General features: G+C 40.9%; 1 long non-coding RNA gene across 1 annotated transcript in view; it reads left to right on the top strand.

Moving 5' to 3' along the window:
* The window catches only part of LOC135982040 (uncharacterized), a 64,211-nt gene that overhangs the window by 9,824 nt on the left and 33,701 nt on the right, over positions 1-20,686 (top strand). The gene's annotated exons all lie outside the window — the stretch shown is intronic.

Here is a 20,686-nt window from a genome sequence, read left to right as displayed (position 1 = left end):
TGTAATTACTGTGGAGCATTTTAGTAGTTCATTGAGGATATTGTGCAATCCAAATTCTGCCATTTCTTAACTTTGGAGTAACTAACGTTCTCTTAATTTGTTTTAGGGTGTTTTTTTTAAATATGTAATTTACTAAGTGGTGTGTGTGTGTGTGTGTGTGTGTGTGTGTGTGTGTGTGTGTGTGTGTGTGTGTGTGTGTGTGTGTGGCTTTTAAGGATAAAGATAAAAACAAGTTCAGTTATGCACAACTGTAACAATCCCTGATGAAGCTTCATTGAGCCCTGGGGCTTTCAGCTCTGCAACACAACTTGAGTTACAGTTGTAGGTGCTTCAATTAGCAGGAGGAGAAGACTCTTACTTAAGGTGACCACCTGTCTTAAATTGGGTGGGACAGTCCTGAAATGCAGAATTCAAGTTCTGGGATGAATGACTCCAGGGCAGCATTTGTCCTGGATTCCCTTCCGTGCCGCTCCGCGCCTGCCCAGGGCTCAACAGAAGTGCCAGCCTCTTCCCGATGGGGGCAGGGAACACATTATAGGTAGCATTCAAAATGTTTAAGATTTAAAACAAAATATTAAAATTTCCTTTGGATAAAAAGGGATAGATAACAATGTGCATGAATCAATGATTAGTTTTATGAAGCATTTACACTGATTAAGTCTGATTCTTCATTTCGTTACACAAGGGAGTGATCCTGATGTAAGAGGAGAGAATCCGGCCTCTTGATTCCTCTAAAACTAATATGTTAGGTTTATGCCCTCAGATCTTTTGAGCTTTCTGTTATTGCCCAACTTTTCATTATTGCAAATTATAGTACATTATAGTTTATAACAGAAAGATGTCAAAATTTAAATCACTTATATTCCAGTAAAGCAAAGTTCTATTATCCAGGGAAATAAAACAATAGTCTATAACCTTTAAGTGTTCTAGTTGATTCTACATTTTTTACAGCTGATATCTCAGTTCTATCTTGGTACACTTTTATAGTATTGACTTTATTATTATTTTATGGTCAATAAACTTCCAGCATTTTTTTTAACAGTTACATGTGATTTGCTTGAGCAATAGATATTCTCCTGGGAAAAGCAGGATTTAAACAACTTGGAGTGTGCTGCTTGCTAGTGCACTAGAGAGTCTATTCTGTAGGTTATTTCATTTCAGTCTATAGTACGCATAGACAAGAGCATTTAATTTGATTAATACCTTGAAAGATCTACTATGAAAATATTAATATCTCTTAAATAGGCATCTTCACTTAGTAAATGAGATCATCAACTTTCTCTATTGCCAGTATTTCAATATTTATCTGTTTCTGTGGTAATGGTAGCTATAAATCTATGAACCTAAAGGAATAAAACATCCCTGTGATTGGATAAGGAAAAGAGTTTGCACTTTGCATTCAGAGAATTCATTTTTGTATTTATTCCTTGAGTTAATAGGAATATTAAAAACAATAGAAACTGCCCCCTACAAATTAATGTAAGAAGAATAAAAGTGTACCCTAAATTTTCTGATGGCATTCCTGAATATAACATGGATTAGAAACAGACCCTAATAATAAATAAAATATGGTAATCCATAAATGTATAATACATTTATCTACATCATGGCCCATGACAATCCATCTTATCATTTTAAAAGACCATGTGAATTTGATATATGCACTCACAATCTGGAATTGGACACATTTAAATTGCATATGGGGAAAATTGTCTCCCTTAAAAATTCAGATGGAAGCCTAGATATCAGGTGGACACATGTATAAGCTCGGCGTTACTCATTTGACACTAATATGTAAATAGATCAAGCATACATAGTTATTTATGCCTCTGATAACTTGAGAGCATTTGGCAATTCAGGCTACTATATAAAAAGGAACAGTAATTAAAGGAGAGGAAAGAAATGCATATTATAAAACAGCAAATGATCTGTCATATAGGAGAGATTTGGTTTTTACAGTTTTCTAGGGATAGCCTGGAGATGCCCATTAAGTTGAATTAGGAGACTGCATAATCCACAGTGATAGGTTTTCATAGTAATAAGAGACATCCATCAAAAGTTGTAAGAATCCCCATATCACTTAAAAAAATCAGCATTTTTGTTGACAAACTGGCTAAAAATATGGTCTGTTGTACAATTATGGACTATAACATGGAGGTGGCTGATAAGGAATAGAGAGGAACTCATTTGTGGGTGCAGTTGTGGGGAAGACTCGTAGGTAGGTAGCCAGCCAAATTGTCTGGGGAGGGGGGGAGGGAGGAAGAAATAAAAGGAAGGATGCAATGTATGAGATTTGGGGTTTATATATTGCTGTTGAGACCCAAAAAATAAATACGTATTTTTTTAAAATAGAAATATTAGTGTTATGAGCTAGGAAACTGGTAATTCAGTGATTATAGAAGCAATTGTTTGCTCAGCATTAGCTTGCACTAATATATTTCATCTCTCAATTAAACAAGAAAAACTACTGTCAGCCAGATTCTGTTTATTTTTATTTCTAAACTGGTTCAAGGGCTCTTTAGCTATAACAACTTAAATGAGCCAAAAATTCAAAGTGAGAGCGCTTGAGAAATATTGCTAGACAGCTGATTGGAAAATTTTGACAAAAATCCGAAATGAACTTGGCTGAAACTTTTTTCTATTTTCTGAATGTTGTTCATATGAACTGTACAGGCACTCCGTGCAGCCTCTAAAACAAGGGGTGTGGTCTTGGTATGGAGTCACTGGTTGGCCAGCATAAGATCTTGGAAAATTTCCCTGCACATCTTTGAAGTTGGGTACCTAGAATTAGGGGCCATTTTTGAAAAATTGTGGCCTTTATTTCTAGGCTTAAAGAAGACCCTGAGTAAGAATTAGACCACATGGGCTCCTTCAAGTTTCTACCATACCCATCCTCCATCTATCTGCTGCTGTTTATCATGTGGCATTATTCCAGCTAGTGGTCTACCTGGGTTGGAGTAATATATGCTACAGCTTCTCTTAAATTCTGATTCAGCAAACTTTCCCTATCCAGCAAAGCGCTTAGGTAACAGTTAAGTCCCATAAAATCTATCAGACCTAAGCGCTTTGTTAAATAGGAATGGTTTGACTCAGGATCTCAAAAATATCACACACTGTTGACATATCTCCAGAATCCTGAGGTGCACTCAGGAAGGCCTGTGTCCCCTGGTCCTGAGGCTCCACCCCTAACCCAGCAACAGTGACTTCAGCTTTATTTAGTGACAGTGTGGGAAGACTTCCAAGAGTTCACTCAGCTCTGCTACTCTGCTTCATGGCTTCAACAAAGAGCTGATTCTGCATAATCTCCCAGCAGAGTCCTCCCAATGGCACAGATCTTCAGCAGAGACAGAATCAGTAGTATGAAGGACCTAACTTCTACCTTGTGGCAAGGGCTTTGCTTCTATTTTCCACTCTGCCTTTTCTCAGTTCAGTTCCACTATCCAACCAATTCTGAGTTGGTGTACAGTTAGTGTGATTCCTAAAGTATTACTAAAGGAATTCTGTGAAGAAAGGTTATGCAAATAAAGCCCCTTGTCCACAGAAGATGACAGTCAGAGATTCTTATCCTCTAGAGCAGTGGTTCTCAAACTAGGGCCACTGCTTGTTCAGGGAAAGCCCCTGGCAGGCCAGGTTGGTTTGTTTACCTGCCGTGTCCACAGGTTCGGCCGATCGTGGCTCCCACTGGCCGTGATTCACCGCTCCAGGCCAATGGGGGCTGCAGGATGCAGCGCGGGCTGTGGGATGTGCCTGGTATCAAAAAGATTGAAAAACACTGCTCTAGAGATCTTCAGGCCACAGGGTTTACATTTGTAAATGTGGTTATTTGGTACTCAGCTGCACCCATGTGGCCTCTTCATATTCCTGTTGTAAAAAGATCAAAGGACAGAACAGCTATTAATTACACTTACATGTGTCAAAGTGCTTTGCCAAATGGGAATAGGCATAAGCACACAGTGATATCCATTCAAATTGTTGCTGCAAAGACTGTTTTCCTAGTCAGTTGCTTTGACTATGTCATCCCTCTCTTTGCATCCTTTCACTGGTTCTCTCTTTTCTGTCATATCAATATAAATGCTTCTCTTCACTTTCAAGGCCCTTCATGACTTATCTCTTATTCAGTATCAAAAGGTACCCCCCCCCCCCCTTCTGGTCCAGGATATCAGCCTCCATTTCCCACTTGTTAATTTTTTTTTCCATGCTGCCACTCATGCTTGGGAGAATCTCTCCATGAACATCTGCAAAACTAACTCTTAATAGTCCTTCAAAACCTCCCTTAGCTCTCTTTTGCCATGAGAAAAACTTGAAAATAGTTAGGTCACTAGTGTACTGAGACCACTGCCAATCAAGCTGATCAGTAGAGTCTCATTGTTTCCTGTACTCCCCCATCTGTCTGTCTCTTATGTTATCTCTTGTCTTAGACATACATTCTAAGCTCTCTGGGGAAGAGGCTGCCTTTTTGTTATGTGTTTGTACAGCACCTAGCAGAACGGGGTTCTGGTCTGTGACTGGGGCTCCTAAATACTATCCATGATTTGCTGAATTGGGTTCTGAGTCAACAAGGCTGCCTTGAGAAAGGATTCAGTGAGCTTGGACTATATGGGACCATGCACTCCTTATTCAAGCCAAAACTCCCATTAAGGTCAATAGGAATTTTGAATTGCATTAGATGTGCAGGATTTGATTGCATTCATGTTTGAATTCCTTGCAGATACAATAGGTCGTTGTATCACACTTCATTAACAGACCTGCCTCACTGCAAGGTTCACAGCATTATTTTGATTGTCACCATGTAAAGCTCCATGCCTGGAAACAATACTGTTTGGAGAGATATGACTCTTGTTCAGCTTCATTTGGCTCATAGGGTAACATCATTTTTGGAGGTTTCACTTTAGGTGCTGGTGCTTTCTGTAGTGAAACTACAAAGACCTGATCCCGTAATCCTTACTACATGAATAGTTCCACTAAAATCAGAGACTACTCATGTGAGAAAGAGTTGCAGGATCAAAATCTAAGGTGGCAGCCCCAGACACCTTGTATAATACATAAAGAAAGATATTTGCTGGAATTGACCATGTATCCCATTCACCCACCCTCTCTATTCATTATATTGTTCTTATATTGAAATATAGAGCAGAATTTTTTAAAACATTTTCCCCCCATAATTCTTACTTTATTCTAGGTTGGTTGCACAGTTAGACATTCTTGTGGGATGAAATATAGCAAAGCTTAAATGTATTGGTATATTTGCATATGAGTGCCAAGGAAAGAAACCTGTATTTTCCATGTGATAAGCACATTGTTATTTCACTGCATTTAAAATGCACAACTAGTCATTTCACAACATTATTTCCATTTTAAAACTTGCTTAGTGTCATTCAGTGCAATTTTATATTACAATACTAATGTTATGTTAGCATTATATTCTACTCCTTTCTCACATGCAGCACTGAATTGCTCTTCTTTCTTTTAAGTAATCTTTTCCCTACCTTCTTTTCCGTAAATTTCAACAAACATTAAGTTTGCTACTGTTGCTCTTGCATAAATACTTATATGGCTCTTTCATTTTTTTTAGACTAATAATCTGACTTAATTATGAATGATGCTAAGATTATAGATGATTGGGTTGTCTTCTGAAAATGCAAATTGATTTCACACACAGTTTCTCCTGACTTTTCTTTTTTTAAAATAGGTTCAGTGTTCCAGGCTTATCATCTGCTTTGAATTAAGGTCTTAGATATTCTCCTCCAATGACTGCCACTGGAATGTGGGATTTCTCCTTTTTTCACATCTATTTTCATACTTGTTTCTTCTGTTTCCCTGGCTCTCTTTATTTCACATTTGTGTGAACAGGACTTTGTCTGTCTGATGCACTTTGGTGCTTTTGTGGGACAGAACTACAGTACAAGCCTTTAAGGAATGTAGGAATTGTCACTCACCAGCGGGTATCAGGTCACATCAGAAGTGAAGGTTGAGAAGAAGGAACAAGGAAGTTTGATCTGCAAACAGAATTGTAGAACTGCTGCTGCCAGATGGGTGGAGGAAGGCAGTTGTGACATTGTGCAGTCTATATGGTTTTATAAAAACATAATAAGAAGTGAATATGATGTAACTGGAATATGCTTCATGCAAAAGGTCTCTTGTAAGGTATCATTACAAAGCTTATAATCTACTGAGTGTGATCATCCCATTTGTATAAATGTACCACTCTTGTATCTAAAACTAGAAATATGAAATATAACTCTGAGGGCCTATTGTAATTATGTAAAGTGTGGGCCATTAATGATGGTTTGGAATCTTGATGACTCCCATTAACAAGGACCATTATCCGCAGATGGCTGTGTTTACCTGTGAGTCTTCCTGTATATGTGTGTGTTGGCAAGTGGGCAATGAAGTCTTGCAGAGACATGTGATCATGTCACCTGAACTGGAATCCATCTTTAACCTGGTGCTTTTCCAGTGGGGGGGGGGGGTGGAAACCCAGAGGGACAAAGGGTTCCTGCCTTATGCAAAAGATATATAAAGGGGTGGAACAGAACAAAGGGGAGAGAGAAGCCATCATGAAGAATCCCCTAGCTAACACCTAAGCTGGAACAAGATCTGTACCAGGGGAAAGAATTGTGCCCAGGCCTGGAAGGTGTCCAATCTGAGAAAAACTTACAGATAATCTCACCCTCAGAGATGCTTCAGTATTTAGTTTGATTAGACATAGATTTGCGCATTTTATTTTATTTTGCTTGGTGACTTACTTTGTTCTGTCTGTTACTACTTGGAATCACTTAAATCCTACTGTCTGTATTTAATAAAATCACTTTTTATTTAGTAATTTACTAAGAGTATGTATTAATACCTGGGGGAGCAAACAACTGTGCATAGCTCTCTATCAGTGTTATAGAGGGCGAACAATTTATGAGTTTACTCTGCATAAGCTTTATGCAGGGTAAAACGGATTTATCTGGGTTTAGACCCCATTGGGAGTTGGGCATCTGTGTGCTAAAGACAAGCAAACTTCTGTGAGCTGTTTTCAGGTAAACTTGCAGCTTTGGGACAAGTGATTCAGACTCTGGGTCTGTGTTGGAGCGGACTGGAGTGTCTGGCTCAGCAAGACAGGGTGCTGGAGTCCTGAGCTGGCAGGGAAAACAGGAACAGGGGTAGTCTTGGTACATTGGGTGGTAGCTCCCAAGGGGGTTTCTGTGATCCAACCCATCACAGCAGTCATGGCAGTGGGCTTGGGAAGGGGACATAGTTGTGCCACCGTGAGGTCTCTGTATTTGTTGGGGCAATACACTGTTTGTTATGTAGGAGTGTGGGAGTACAGCTTAGGACCAGGGGGAAAGGGACATAAAAAGCACCCTGCACTCTTCTGCAGTACAAGTGACCTATCTGTGTCTCAAAACCCCTTCTCACTGGGCGTTGGGAAAAGGAGTATAGATTCCCCCTGGCTCTTTGGACCAGATCTTCTATGGTGTTTCAGCCCTATATGCCCATTGATTTCAATGGGAGTTTGGTGTCTAAATATCTTTGAGGATCTTGTCCTTTGTGCCTTCATACCTTTCCTCTTTGTACTTGAGGGAGATAAATTAGGGACAGAAGATCCTCCTGGCTTTCTATCTCTTCCTCTTTTGAGCTGCTAGGAGAGGAAATTAATCCTATAAGTGTCTCTGTTGGAATCTCCTTCCCCAGTTCTGTAAGAGGGGACCTGTGAGGAGTTAGACAAGAAGGACACAGGAATGTGGCTGCACCTTTTTTCAGTGAGGACCCTGCAAAGCCTCCATTCCTCTCACTCTTGGCTCAAAGGTCATAAATAAGTCATAGTACATGATGAGAACTTTCACAGCTGAGGCTGTATTTAAAGAACACTGTCAAATCACATTTGGCCCCAAATCTATGTAGATTGTGAAAGTGGCTTCATAAATATAAAATGGATTATATCATATGAATTATCATGTGATATTTGGTTTTCATGGTATTCCATATGCAGTCTGTTGGTTTCTTTTAGAACATTGACCTCACCAATTCATATAAGAAACTGTTATTCATTCAACATCTTGGTTTTAGTCTTTCTAATATTCCTCCACGCATATTTTTTATTCAAACTGAAGAAATAGCAAATACACTGGGGGCTTTTTACTAATGAAGAACTTGTTCAAAAATGACTTGATTCTACAAAAAAAGGGGCTAATTACTGTCTTGGACACTGTGATGGGGTGTCTTCCCCACACTGTCCCATAAGGGGTTAAGAGAGCCCTTAGGAGGCTGAGCATCAGGCAGCCAATTAGAGAGGGTCTGTAAGGAGCAGTCAATAAGGGCTGGGTTTGCCCATATAAGAAGGGCTATGGAGCAGAGCAGTTCAGTTGCTCCCTGGAGCTCAAGAAGGGAAAACTGGCAGTCTTGCAGGAGGAGGAAAGCTAGTGCCTTGGGCAGAGCATTGCTGGGCAGGATGAGGGGAGTGCTGGGGCTGCAGGTAAGTGGCCCAGGAAAGTAAACTGAGGGGATGGAGGGGACACAGAATGTGGCTGTCATCTACAGGGTCCCTGGACAGGCCTGGGGTCCCTCCCTGCTCCCACTCACTACTGAGGAAGTGGCTGGATGGTAGACTACTGTTCCCCCAGAAGGGGGAAAGCCAAGTGTGACACAGTGAGAAGGCTTTTTCCTGAAGAGAATGCCATGGTCCTTGGGGTGACACGGGTCCAGGAGCAGAGGTGGTGGTGGGTGAGACACCACCAGAAGAGGGTGCAGAGCTAATTCCCAAGACTGCCAGCAGGAGGTACTGCTGTGGTGAGTTGCACCCTGTCACAGAGACTTTGATAGTTGACTGAATTAAAAATTCATCATCATCAACAATCTGTGCTTAATGGACTTGATTAGAGAGTAAAATTAAGCAGATAGTTTGACTGCATCATTGGTATGCATTCCTACACAGAAGGTTTAAACAGCAATTTTAATTTTCATAACAGCACAGTGTATATTGTAAATGGATGGTCTTTACAACTCATTTGTACCATGGCCACCTGTTCAGTTCTGTTATGTTGTGCCTAAATATCATGAATGTGCTTAATCATTTCTGGAAGTGACTGAAATGTCACAGTCCCATGGAAAATTGAAGTACAGTAAGCAAAGCTGGCCCATCTGATTCTTATGATACTTCTGACTTTTTTTAATTGTAGCTTCTTATGGTTGTTTTGTAAGAAAGAAAACAGGATGATTTTGAATTATACACTACATTTCCTTCCAATGTTAACCTTTTTTATTGTGATTAGAATTTTACATTAAGTGTTAATGTTTTTTACTAAGAAGCAGGTTAATTGTATCATCTATTTTCAATTAGCTCTAATAGAGTGCATGTATAGCTTCAGAGTCTATTGTGCATGTCCTCATAGAGATGGGGAAATGGAGTAAAAGCTATTATTTTGATGTCCTGATAAATTATGTTCCATATTATGTTAGATTAACAAAATGCATGACTAATGTCCCATGTACACATGAGCTGTGACAGCATTTCTGAATGTTAATAAATCTGAATGCTGGCTAAAGTCCAGTCTTTTTTTATGGTTAATGCAAATTAAATCCACATCTTCCCATTATACTTAGTAATTTACTTCTAAATGCTCAGTTTTAGCCATTATTGGCAACCTTTGTACTGTAGCTCTTCAGTCAGAACTGAAAATTTAAAAAGATAAAAGATTTACTGGTAGGTTGAGTTGAGGAATGATCTGTTTTATGAAAGCTCATTGTGGTCATAATAAGTGGACTGAATGGGTTGAGTTTTGCAGGTGACAATAGCTTGAAATACACTCCAGACCTAAATTGTCTGAATTTGTTTGCAAACGTTATTGTTATTCAAAGTAACCAAACAACATCTGATTAAACAGTAAAGTTCAAGATCGTCAGGTTGGCCTTGTACAGGGGTATTAGAGTGCAGGAGAGGGCATGGGGAACTCTGTATTTCCTTCTTGCAGCTGCTGTAAAGAACCAGGGCACAGAGGCTGCAGCACTGAACCCAGAAAGAATCTGGTGGGTTGGAGCCCAACCCCTATCCATTCATCAGACTGCAATGGGAGGAGTACTTTAGATCACATTGCATAACCTGCTTTTCAACACTGTCCCCCAGCACCTTTGGCGGCATTATTATTAGACAGGAATAATGCCTCTGGGTACTTCTGCTCAGGGAATGGTGCCTTTCCTCCCTTTCTCCAGTGCAGATATGTGTCTGTGTAGGGAAAGTTGAATTCTTAACATTATTTGTGGGCTTTATTCACATGGGTTTTGCTGGCAGAACCCAGGATGCTAGCACCTGTGGGGAAGAAAATCAAAGGACAGATACAGTGGCACAGGATGCCTGCAATTACCCTGTTCTGCTGGAGACCCACAACAGGCCAGTTCAACTTAGAAAGTAGGTAGGGTCAGTGGCAGTGAGGCTTGGGTATCCAGGAGATAGGCTGATTGGGGTTCTGTGGAACTTTCAAAATTACATCCCTATCTGAAGAACTTCTGGAGGAAGGTGAAAGAGCTTCCTCTATGGCAGATCCCTTGATGCAGCTACCCCCATGGCATGCATGGGATTATGGTGCTAACTGCACTCACTTGACCAGCTGTGGTGACAAACTATATCCTGTGTGCTTTTCTTGTAAAAATACTGAGTGCTTCCTAGAGTTCCCCAGCATACAGCAGGGAGTGTACCTAATGCATTGTCCCATAGTAGTCCAGTTCCCCACACCTTCCAAGGTGCATCCCACTAAAAAAGAAGCTGCCCCTAATTTATGAGAACACAGGGGGCTGGATTCTCCCCAGGTGCAAACTGGCATAGGTGCCTTGAAGTCAATAGTTAGGCCAATTTACATCAGCTAAGAATCTGGCTCAGGGTCTGCAACTGTGGCTACTTGAACCCTCCCCAACTATGTATTCGTGCAAGGGCCAGCCAAAATGGATAATGGATTAAAACCCAAGGTTTTATGTTGTTTACTTCGTGCATATCTGCCATTAGTGAGGTATACAAATGAGTGCTTTCTTTATTAGCTTAGGGACTCTCAGGTCAATTATCCATGCAACCCTCAAGGAGGCTTCTTTCTGAAACATCTCCATAGTATATCAGTAAATGATGAACCTATTAGCAAACTAAATTTGACAGAATCATGTCCCTACTTTAATGGTAGTTCTTAAACATTTTTCATGTCATGAGGGTTCGCAAAGAAAGGGAACATATCTTACTCTGGGAACAAGGCTCAAGTGTTCTCAGATTCCTTAAGAATAATCCGACAAAGGCGGAAACACCTTGGCTGTTTAAATAGTAAATTTAAACTCTGATCTAAAGGCAGCAAGTTTTTCCTGGCCAAAATCCAAAGCTGGAGCTAGAGATTGCATGCATATATAAAATGCATAGCTAAGAACTCTGATTTGGTATCTGTCACTGAGCCAGAAGATTTAGATTAATTAACTAATTTACTCATCTCAGAATTTTAAATATTGCTGTAAATGGGATTTTCTATACCCATGACAATTTTCTAAAGGTGTCTACTGATTTTCTGTGTGTGTGTTTGTGTTGTGTTGTATACACACAGGACTTCACAGCATATGAAAACGGAGGAAACATAAACTATATATTTTCTTGCATAAAGATACTAGGTTTGAGTCCACAAATTCTCTCTTTTATGAGCAGTCCTTACATAAACAAATAATCTCATTGCCCAAGTAAAGTCATTTACTTCAATGAGGACTGCTCACATAAATCAAGTTTGAAAGATCGGCCCCATTCTCTTTGATTCATATGTGAGTGTTTGTATTTTTCTGTGTTAGAATTCTTATGTTTATAAATAAAATGCTAAATTTACACAGCACTTGAGTGACAGCTCTGTCTGAGGTCAGATGGAGCACACTAGAACAATTTTTTCCCCCTTCATTATAAAATGCTTTTAGGTACATAATGAGAAAGCTAGAGTGACAGATGGATCCCTGTGGTTTAGAAAAGTGTGGGTGATTTGGAGCATTAGGCTACAGGCCTATCCATGGGGAGAGGAGATATTTTTACAACTCATGAGCTACATGCCTATTGCTGTATTTTGACCAAGATTTTCAACAGTGACTAATGAGTTTAGGTGCCCGTCTTGAGACACTAAATGGGGTTGATTTGCAGAAAATGCTGAGCATCCACCCTCTGAAAATCAGGTCCCTTTTAAGGTATCTCAAACTGGGCACCCAAACTTACTAGTCACTGTTGAAAATCTTGCCTAAATGAACACAGCTTGGGGAAGTTTAGCTTAAGTAGAAGGCACCCACATGACAGCCCCTCTGTGACGCGATTTAGCCACATCAATCGTGACAGTTCTGGGGAGGGTTTTCATGCAGACTAAGAAGGCCCCATACCACACCCCTGTGCTTTGTGGTAACTAATACAAGTTCTGATCCTGTGCCTGGATCTGTACAGATAGATCCCTGTGCATGTGCATGCACACGCAGTCCCTGTGAATAAACTGTTCAAAAATCTTTTTCCTACCATTTTCCTACCCTTTCTTACTTTACTTTGTCCTTTGGGTTTTACTTGTATCTTTTTCTCCAGACTTCCATGAGTGCATCCCCCATTTTTCTTCTTTAGCTATTTATTTTATAAACAATTTTTCCCTACTAGCTTTTCCGACCATTACTATTTTATTTTCTCACTCTTATTCTGTTTTCTTGATTTCTCATTGAGCATCAAGGCCCCAGTTCCAGGAAGCACTTAAACACATGCTTAACAGTAAGCACAGCCCTAAAACTAAGAATCCTTTTATGCTCAATCATGACACATCTCCTTTTCTAGAGCTTTGTGCTTTTATGGACCTATTCCTTCCTTGCCTCGAAAAGACAACTAACACAATGCCTGCATCAGATTATAAAAATATAGTCCTATTCTGATCCCATGGGTGGCAGGGTGATGCTGATGATTGATGATGAGAGACAGGGTTCTTTCCAAAATTCAGAGCATCTAAGTACTTTCCCTTTACCCCCAGTGCCCATGGTGAGTCGATAACTTCACCTGGTCTGGCCCCTTCCTGTTCTCCCTTGGCTCCATTCAGATAAGTTTCCCCTCTTCCCCCTCATAAGTCGAATGCAACCCTTGAAAGAGTCCTGACCCCTTTTCTTCCCACTGCCATACAAAGACTCTGCATTCAGTTGCACTGAGTACATTTCTCTAGGACCTTTCCAGGTCTCCTCTTCTCAGGTGTGGCTTAACGCTCTTTCTTTCTCTCTCCTTGGTGCTTGCTATAACCAATATTTGGAATAGCTTCTCCCCTCTCCTCATATGGGTCCGGTCCTGGGTTCTTTTCTGGTTCCTGGGGCCTCCACCCATGTGACTTCTCACTGTGCCAGGTACACAGGATTGTCCCTTGAGAAAAACAATTCTTCTACTAGCTGGCAAGGACTGTAAAGCCCAGTCTGGAAGTACACAAAAGTACACAAATTCTGGAAGTACACAAGGGACAATAAAGTAAATAAAACAACTCCCAAGAAAGGAATCACATACCCACAAATAACAGAGTAACAAAGGGAGACTTTAGTGGGAACAGGAAAATACCCTCTAGGGAAGGAGAGGTTTATAAATTATTAGTTAACTTTAAAAATTAATAAATAACTAATTCCCTGCCTCCCAACACTCAGACTCCAGCTCTCCCTGGCAACTTCCCAAGGCAGAGAGTAGTCTGAGGCTGAGTTTCCTAAGATGGAGGGCTGCAGCTCTGTGGCATTTCTGCAGAAAAGGACCTAGGGGTCACAGTGGACGAAAAGCTGGATATGAGTCAACAGTGTGCTCTTGTTGCCAAGAAGGCTAACGGCATTTTGGGCTGTAGAAGTAGGGGCATTGCCAGCAGATCGAGGAACGTGATCGTTCCCCTTTATTCGACATTGGTGAGGCCTCATCTGGAATACTGTGTCCAGTTTTGGGCCCCACAGTACAAGAAGGATGTGGAAAAATTGGAAAGAGTCCAGCGGAGGGCAACAAAAATGATTAGGGGTCTGGAGCCCATGACTTATGAGGAGAGGCTGAGGGAACTGGGATTGTTTAGTCTCCAGAAGAGAAGAATGAGGGGGGATTTGATAGCAGCCTTCAACTACCTGAAGGAGGGTTCCAAAGAGGATGGAGCTCAGCTGTTCTCAGTGGTGGCAGATGACAGAACAAGGAGCAATGGTCTGAAGTTGCAGTGGGGGAGGTCCAGGTTGGATATTAGGAAACACTATTTCACTAGGAGGGTGGTGAAGCACTGGAATGCGTTACCTAGGGAGGTGGTGGAGTCTCCTTCCTTGGAAGTTTTTAAGGCCTGGCTTGACACAGCCCTGGCTGGGATGATTTAGTTGGGAATTGGTCCTGCTTTGAGCAGGGGGTTGGACTAGATGACCTCTTGAGGTCCCTTCCAACCCTGATATTCTATGATTGGCTGATTTAATCAAATGTCATCTAATTTTATCTTCACCACTTGGCAGGATAGAGCTGTCTCTTGATTCCAATTGGACTCATTGATTCCCTGGTCTGGAATTCTCCTGGAGTCTGGGCTGGCTTTCAGTAGCTGGTTCGGATCTCTGTGCCACTGTGGGACGCTGGTTACTATAGGGCTGGAGCTACCTGGTCCAGGCAGCTTAGAGTCTCACAGCAGTGCAAAACTCCCTTTGGAGGCAGTGGGAGTTTATCAGGGACTCCCTCCGCTGTTCTGTCTCTCTCCCAGCTTCTACACCAAAAATGAAAGTAAACTCTCCTTTGTATAGAGTCAAGCTGTCCCCTCAGATTACCCCCATGCAGCAGCCTCCCTATTGACCTTTGCAGAAGTGTCCTGTTCCTTCCATCCCCATCCCGAATCTGGTAACCATTACCGCTAAATGACAGATTTCAGAGTAGCAGCCGTGTTAGTCTGTATCTGCAAAAAGAACAGGAGTACTTGTGGCACTTAGACTAACAAATTTGTTAGTCTCTAAGTGCCACAAGTACTCCTGTTCTTATTACCACTAAAGGCCTTTTGGTAGAGACCCTTCGAGGCTGTTTGCAGCTCCAGGAGCTGGTAAAATGTCACATGGGGATTACACATAAAAGTGACGTTGATTGTCACTCTCTTCTTTTATCCCCTGGAAATCATTTTCTTTCACTCTCAAATCTAATCTCAATCAGAATGGAAAAGCGTAACCTCCTGGATCTTATTCTGCAGTTCTCATTTTCAGTCATTTAAAAAATATATTGTACTCTATAGCACTAATGCAATTTTACAACTTCATGACTTTTCACAGGCATTAGTGAGTGTGCAGTAGTTTATAGTCCATTAAAAATTCTGGAAGTGAGACATACAACAGTCTAAGATTGTCATAGCCTAGATAAGTAGAGGAAAAGCACACTTTCTATGCAATAAAATCAACATAATATGAGATGGGTGAACCAAAAACAAAAATATTTTTATATTCTCAAAGTGCAAGGATTGGATGTTAAAATACTAACATTTATTTCGGAGATTGCTCATTAAAAAGCTATCACACATGACACATTTTTAGGCTTTTATAATATGATATAGTCAGCTATCATTGCAAGAAATAAATGAGATCTCAGGTAATTCATTCAATTTTAAAAGTATTAGAAAGAAAGAGAATACATCAATAGTCAATGTATTTGTTGTACCTGTTTGATTTTCATGAGTTAAAAAGTTACTACCATCTTCTTGAATGGTGTAAAGTCAGGGCTTCTGATTCATCAGACAGGAGTTGGGGTGAAAAGGAGATAATTAAGGGATAATTGTGCCTTGTGGCAAGAGGGAGGGTGAGAGTGAGGGGCTGGTTTGGGAAAATTAAAAACAGTGTCAGCATTCAGAGGGAAATGTAAGTTCTGTTCTTTGGCTATTAGTTTCTGTCTATTTAGATGGTAAGCTCTTCAGGGCAGGGGACTATTTCTTACTGTGTGGGCTAGCACAATGGGGTCCCTATCCTGACTGGGGTCTCTAGATGCAACTGTAATAGAAATACTAAACAATATTCAAAGACCTGTGTGTAAACTAGGTTTTGGCTTGGTAATTTCTCCTGAACTCTCACCTGTTGCTATCTTAAATGATGTAGTTTCTGCAAATAACAAATATTAAGTGTAGTAATTGAGGGCATGACAACACAATATTATTTTAACTTGTTTTTATTTACTTTTGATTTAAATACATGCTGAATAGAAAGTGTCTATTCTTTGTTCTAAGAACTCCTTAACACAGTTGAAAATTACAATAGATCTGTTGTACAATCGTTAACTTAAATCAAATCTCAAGCATATTTTGAATGTTTATGATCTCCCACTTGAGTCCTTAGCTTATGAAAACAAATGGTCCTTGGTGTGTGCCTTGATACACTAGGACTATTTCAGACAGCGGTGGAGGGGCACAGAGTGAAAGACACTAGACTTTGCTGACTGGATGGGACTGTGATGTCAGATGTGGCACAATTCAGGACTGACAATCAGCGCTTGTACAAGTGATGTACATGCAATTAACTCCTGCACCTTATCAATGTGTATTTGAAGGCAGCTAGACCGGTCAAAAAGAGATGCTAATTCATTCCCTGGTGGGTGGGTGAGCACCGCATTTTTGTGTCCTGAGTTGACGTTGTCAAATCTTCTTTCATTGAATTGATACTGATAAAGTAAATCAGGATCTGCCCAGTAACTCCGGAGTGCTATAGAATGCAAATGTTCTTGGCCCTACTCTCATTCTGTGCTCCTCACATAAGAACATAAGAATGGTTGTACTTGGTCAGACCAAAGGTCCATCCAGCCCAGTATCCTGTCTACTGACAGTGGCCAATACAAGGTGCCCCAGAGGGAGTGAACCTAACAGGTAATGATCAAGTGATCTCTCTCCTGCCATCCATTATCACCCTCTGACAAACAGAGGCCAGGGACACCATTCCTTACCCATCCTGGCTAATAACTATGAATGGACTTAACCTCCATGAATTTATCCAGTTCTCTTTTTAAACCCTGTTATAGTCCTAGCCTTCACAACCTCCTCAGGCAAGGAATTCCACAAGTTGACTGTGCGATGTGTAAAGAACTTCCTTTTATTTGTTTTAAATCTGCTGCCCATTAATTTCATTTGGTGGCCCCTAGTTCTTATATTGTGGGAACAAGTAAATAACTTTTCCTTATTCACTTTTTCCACATCATTCATTATTTTATATACCTCTCATACCCCCTTCCCTTAGTCTCCTCTTTTCCAACCTGAAAAGTCCTAGCCTCCTTAATCTCTCCTAATATGGGACCCGTTCCAAACCCCTAATCATTTTAGTTGTCCTTCTCTGAACCTTTTCTAATGCCAGTAACTTTTTTGAGATGAGAAGACCACATCTGTACACAAGATAGCTATCCTCTGTGTTCCTTTTGGGAGCTCCAATGACAAAATGACTGTAATGAGTTAGATATGTGCTGTAATTTAAATTAGCATTGCTACATCACACCGACTCACTAGTTTGTACAGTGCTTGAAGTATGTATTCATCCAGGGCCACCAGTAGGTTTGGGCAGGTGGCACTGGGAAAGTGCAACAGTGTAATGTTGTGTGACAGCATCAGTGTGTCCAGACTTTAGCCGTTGTGATAGGTAAACTGCCCTCACAATTTCAAGTATAGGAATTTAATATTTTTGAGGATCACATGTTACTCATCATTTCATATGAAAACTCAGTCTAGTACATATCCTAGCATTGGAGAATTTCATAGCTAAATTTTGTTTAAGTTCTGGATCTTATTTTCATCATTTTGTTTTGAAGCAATCAAGTAAACCATGTTTAATATGCAGGAAATCTTGTGTTCACATTCTGAAAGCCAGAGGTGGGGTCTTCCAATAAGTGAACCATTCACACTGTTGAAGGTAAAAGGAGAACAGCTTTCTATTTCAGTTAGAAAAGTACAGTGACAGTTCATGGCTCCATGAACGAGGTCCTACTCACATAATCTCGTTTTAATTAATTATGCATTCTGAACTCTTTACCTTAATCTGCCTGGAAACAATATGCCCTCCAGCTTCCCCCAGTAGATCATTAGAACAGAGACTTTGGACATACTAGGGAGTTGTGTTTTTATCCCTGTCTGGTGTAAATGGCAGAATCTTCATATAGGAGTATATTAACAAGAGGAAACTGATATTTTGAGAGTACTGGATGTCTGAGCATTTGAATATCAGGTTAAAAAATACTGGTCAAAGTATCTAGGCATTCAGTGTTCAGTGAATTCAACCATGGTGTTTACAAACAAACAGGACTGCAAAGACTTAGGATATTTACTTAAATTAGTAGGCCCAATGGCTTATATGCCTCCTGGGCCAGTGTCCAGTAGGGGGTGGCAACATAGGAACCACCTGAGATTTCCCCTATATAAGAGAAAGTGAATAGTTAAAACAGCTTTATGGCTACTTATCTTTTCTGGATGATCAGAGCCACCATGGATAACATCTGTAAATAAATTCTAATACTACTTAGATATAAGAGACATTGGCCAACTTTGGCAAACTTAGTGTATTTCAGTCAAGAGGCATCAGCATAGTAAATAGTGACTTTTCTCAAGAGCTGGGACATAAGAATGAATTGTTTGGACATCTTTATTTACAGTTTGTCTATACATGAAAGTTAATCCAGAATAAGGTGTTAACTTAAAGCAGATTCACTATTCCTAATGAACTCATTAAATCCAGGAGTGGATTTAATCTATGGAAGTGGATTAAATTAATGTAGAATAAAAGCTTCCACACATTGAGTTCATTAGGAATAGCTGTTCTGTACTAATATCCTAGGTAGACACACCCTTACAAGATCATACTCCTTCCCCTGCTCTGGAAGTGCAAAACAGACAGAAAATTGGCTTAACAGCCTTCCTGCAGATTCCCCTAGCATAAGGGGGAATCACCAAGTGTCATCGATTTGTCTTAGTGGTTCCGTACCATCCACTACCTGGCCCATAGTGTGAGTGTTCAGAGAAAGCTGGGTGAGTTAAAGCAGGTAAGTGCAGAGAATGGCACAGAAAAGAAGCAGAGGTTTCTGGTACATATGTTGTTTAAATTCATGCATTGATGGTCAGGCATTAAATTAAACATTTAAAATGAGGGGAGAATGTGGAAGTATGTGAGTAGTGGATTGATGCTATCTGGAGGTCTGACTTCAAATCAGGATGCTTTTGTGAGAGGAAATTTGTCTGGAGCTTACAGCATTAGAAAAGGTCTTAAGAGATAGAAGTTTAATTCCTGTGTGCTGTTACAGGAGTCACTTAATCCTGTGGTTCAATTCCCCATTGGTAATGGGGGCAGGGGATAAAACTTTCTTCCTCCCAATCTTTGTCTGTCTTGTTTATTTAGATTAAGAGCCATGAAAAGTTCATACTACTTGTTTGCACAGCACCTAGCACAACGGGGTCCCAATCTAAGATGAGATTTTTAGGCACTACTATGATAAATAATACATAGGCACTTGATTATTGTTAGGCCATAAGTCAAAACTGAATGTAGTGTTCTTATCCTATTCCTTGAAATTCCACATTATTAATCCTCTACATATTGGATGAGATTTGCTGTGACTATTTACGAGGCATTGATAAGAGAAGACCAGGGCTGAAATAGCAGGAGTTGACACTGAAATAGCAGAGCTGGGTATGGAAGACAGCGCTTTGCATATCTCCACTATCTATTCATCTTTCTTAGGTTTTTCAGTAGTGCCTGTTCCTGTATTGTCTAAGCACTTTGATATGTGTAGGTGAGCAAAATCCTTCCCTTTCATCTTAGAGGATATTATGTCTCATTTTTATAAGCCTTAAATTGGTTTCATTGATGATGGGAATGAGGGGTGCTGGTAAGTAAAATATTCCAGTTAACTAAGGGGGAGGGAGTTTGGGTGAGGGAGGGGGCTCAGGGCAGGGGGCTGAGGCACAGGAGAGGGTGCAGGGTGGTGGATCCAGGGGGTGCTCACCTCAGGCAACTCCCCAAAAGTGGTGACATGTTCCTGCTGCTCCTAGATGGAGGCGCAGCTGTTCCTAGACAGAGGTGTGGCTAGGTGACTCTGCGCGCTGCCTCCGCCCGCAGGCACCATCCCCACAGCTCCCATAGGCTATGGTTCTTGGCTAATGGGAGCTGCAGAGCCAGTGCTTGGGGCAGGGCCTGGGCAGCGCACAGACCCCATGGCTGTTCCTCCACCTAGGAGCAGCAGGGACATGTTGCCGCTTCCAGGGAGCCACACATAGCCAGGTAGGGAGTCTGCCAGCCCCACACCAACTGGACCATAAACCGGACTTTCAATGAAGACATGCCAGTTTATAAAGCTTTCCGGTTGGTAAAGTGCTGGATAACACAATTTTACTGTATTATCTAAACCAAAAATAACAGTCAAATTTAGCTCTTAACCGCTGTCCTCTTTGGAGGAAAGAGATGGGAAGAGGCGAAGGTGTGCACTGAAAGCTCATTCTACAGGTATTTTTGTGATCGTCAGTCCCTCTGGCAGTGTGGTGGGGCCAGCAGGATGCATGAAGCAGCACCTACTGATATATTCTTTCACAGATTGCAGTGAGACTTCTTCCTTAGCATCATTGTTGACTTGTTCAGAGGGAGGTGGAGCCAAGTCCCACTTTCTGCCCTTCCCCTTCCCTTTCTGAGGCTAGCTTCACAATCAATGCTAGCTGCCAGAGTCCTGGTGTACTGAGATTTCATCAACTGGGATTTTGGTTGGACTCTG

The sequence above is a fragment of the Chrysemys picta genome, chromosome 3 (assembly GCF_011386835.1).
Source record: "Chrysemys picta bellii isolate R12L10 chromosome 3, ASM1138683v2, whole genome shotgun sequence".
In the NCBI taxonomy this organism is placed as follows: domain Eukaryota; kingdom Metazoa; phylum Chordata; order Testudines; family Emydidae; genus Chrysemys; species Chrysemys picta.
Note: the sequence above shows the minus strand (reverse complement) of the source record. Positions and strands in the feature narration are given on the sequence as shown.